The sequence below is a fragment of the Papaver somniferum genome, chromosome 2 (genome assembly GCF_003573695.1).
Source record: "Papaver somniferum cultivar HN1 chromosome 2, ASM357369v1, whole genome shotgun sequence".
Taxonomy (NCBI): domain Eukaryota; kingdom Viridiplantae; phylum Streptophyta; class Magnoliopsida; order Ranunculales; family Papaveraceae; genus Papaver; species Papaver somniferum.
In genome coordinates, this window is record NC_039359.1 from 37,668,367 (window position 1) to 37,671,918 (window position 3,552).

Genomic DNA, 3,552 nt, shown 5'->3' on the forward strand with positions numbered 1-3,552 from the left:
CGGTTTATTCGATATGTCAACATAGACCGATTCTGGGTGTAATCAGAGCTTTTGATTTTCGAAAATTGAATATTTAAACATGTAAATCAATGAAAAAAATGCAAATCATAGAATGGATTGATGGAGATTTACCTTTTTCTTGGTTGGATCGAAGATCGTCGGAGAAGAGGATGATTTTTTTTTATTAGGGTTTTGAGAATTTGGAAAGTTTAAGATGAAAATAGAAAGGTTTTTTAGGTTTAGGTTTTTGGATTTACTGAAAATAGAAAGACTAGTATTTATATGAGATTGTTTTAGGAATTAATGTGGGGGTAAATTAGTATTTTTTAGAAGTTTGGGTGCCCAGAGTAATTTGGTGGTGTGGGAATGAAAATTTAATAGGCCCAAATTAAGTGCTATAGGCCCCAATTTAGCCAGGTTTTGGATAAGGTCACTATGAGTTAAATAAAGAAATCTCTTATCAACATATTTATGTTACCTGGCGAGATTCAAGTATATCCAAATTAATTGGGGTATACCTAATGAGACAAAACCTGGGTCATTTTGAAGTAAAACAGGACACTCCTTAACCATGTATTTTCTAAATGGCTAATATATCCTTGTTTAATTCACACTAAAAAAATATGATTAGGTTAATTAATTGAGATTACATTGATTAATTGAGTAGATTAAAACTTCCCAAATTATGAATTTAAGTTATGAAATTTTGTTTTTGATGAAAAAAATTTGTTTTGAGAATATTTTTTGCAACGAAAATGAAAGCACACTACCCAAACACTTTTAAAAAGGCGATTGCAAAGCTGTTATAAGAAATCATACTCAAAATTAAAGAATGAATCGACACTTTCAGTTCTGAAAGTATGAACAGTTGGCAAGGTCGACGAATGAAGAAGATGCCGACTAACATTGGCTAGCATGGTTCACTCTAGATAACAACGACGACTATATTATTTTTGACACACATAAAACTATTGTAAATGCTTGGCTAGTCGGCATCTTATTGATTTTTTACCTTGCCGGCTAGCTTATAGTTGGCATCTAGTTAATTTCTCACCTTGCCGGCTAACGTATAGTCGGCATTGTAGTAATCATACAACCTTGCCGACTTTGGTTATCCCTAAAATAAAAAAGAATCTTGAAAGTTGTAATTCACTTTATTCATGCAATTTTTGTTAAACATAAAATCTAACTCCCTGTCGTAGGAATAACGGATGCACTTAGCACGTGCATCAAGCCTTTGAACCCAGGATCCCTAGTGGAGGTTGACCTGGTTTCAGTGTGACCTTCAAGTAACTGGGAAGCATGTGGGAATCAGCTGGTTTAGTGATAACCCTCTACGGTCTTCCGGTTGCGGTTGCAGTTGCAGTTGCAGCTTGAGTTTTTTGATCATTACCTGTTTTTTCTCAACATTCTTCTTCTTCTTCTTCTTCTTCTTCTTCTTCTTCTTCTTCTTCTTCTTATTCAACAATTTCATCTTGTTTATCATTATCTTTATCTCCATCATTGTTATCACCATCACCATTACCTCATCAAACAGGTTGCATGTCTTGATCATCATAATCATGTTCATCATCTCCTCCAGCAACCAGAGTTCTTTCAGCACCATCATGATCATTACCTCTTCTACCAGATTGAATTGATTGGTCTTCATCTGGAGTTTCATCTGAATCACTTGGTTCTATTGGTTGTTGAGAATCATTCCGTTCACGGATCTTGAGCGTTCCCGGCTCAACAAATGCCCCTCGATGTGTAGCAGTCAAGAGTTTATCACTAACACGAGGAGGTCTTGAAGGAGGAGAAACAATTTTATTCTTTCCTTGCTTAAACTTTTGCAACCTAAACAAGAACAAAGAAAAAAAATCGAATAGTCGTCAGGTTCGACAACAGTAACCAATGCCGACTAAAAAATAGTCGGCAGGGTCGACTACAGCAAGCTACCCCGACTAATGCATAGTTGGCAGGGTCTTATTCAACTACCATGCCGGTTTATAACAAGTCTGAACACAGGAAATACATGCAATTTCCCACACAATTAGTAGGCAGGGTCTATAATCCATACAATGCCGGCTAAAATGCAGCCAAAAAGGGTGGTATTCAAATACCATGCCGATCTTATAACTCATGGCATCAGGAAACACCAACATTTTTCAAAGCATACCGTCGAAAGGTTAAAAAATTTAAATCCAACGACCGTAAGAAACACATTTAACCGGCATGGTATTAAGGTTGAATACCGTGGCGACCCTGTAATTAGCGGTTACAGATATTAATATCCGGCAAGATCTTCAACCTAAGAGCTTGCCGACTAACCCTAAATATGAAAAGTCGACAGGGGTCGTAAATCGAAGACCCCAACGGCTAAGTAACTGAAGATTCACAAATTTTATTTTTCTGACCTAATTTGACATGCAAACATAAAGTTGAAGTACTGGAGTGAGTTTAAGTAGACCCTTACTTTCTCAATCGCGCCATTTTTTCGGTTTCAGCGGCGTTGATTTCTTCTTCTTCAACGGTTTTTTTACTCCGTTAGTATTGAATTAAATTTGCAATTCCAGTGTTATCTCGATTAGGTTTTCTATGTGTTTATTTCAAAGAGTAGCCCTTGGCCGCTCCATGTTTGAAGATTAATCGACTATGGAATTTTCGAATCGATGAATTAATTGACGAGTTTTCAATCGATTTTTGATGAAGGGGGACCAATTTCAGCTGGTATGGTGGAGAAGAAGAAGAGGAGAAATTAAATGAAAGGAATTAGTTTTAGTTTTAATTATAATGCATACGTGTATTTTTGTAACTTTGCTCATTTTAACACCCCCTGGCCCTTTAAATGAGTCCCTTTAAAATTGTGTATACCCCAATCAATCCAGATATACCCCAATCTCGCCCGGTTATGTTAATGGTGGAAGACTAATAAAAGATATAATTTTTTATTAGTTTTTATCCGCTGACATCAGAAGACTAATCATACCGTCCAACTTTGTGCACATTTATAAAACCAATGCGAACATTACGACCCTTCTTATTAGTCAAAATTGGGTTTCTGGTTTTCGGTCTTTCTTTTACATTTTTTCATATATATTTTTAAATCACATTTAAAATAAGAAAACTAGAGTTTCCAACATTAAAGCACTTTTGGATTCTACTGCCAGATTGTACTGGTACCCAACTATGATTGTTGATAAAAGCTCTGTAATTTTCTTTCTTTCTTTGTTGGTCTCATTTTTTCTTCTTTGTTTTCACTAAGATAATTGAGAAGATACCAAACTGTAAGATGCAGAATATGAAACTTCTCGGCAAGACGCAATTATCTCCCATATTGGCATTAGCAACATAAAACATAAGAAATAAAACCCAGATCCATAATTAACTTTGGGGAATTTTCATATATTTTTATACCTATAAGATCTACATCTATCTATCCATTATCAACAATTAAGGTATAATTCACAAAAGGAAGCAAAGATGATGAAGAATCAGAAGCAAAATCCAAATATAAGAAATTATCTTCCAATGGGTATTTGGGTATCAAATACGTATGATTCTCATTCTCAT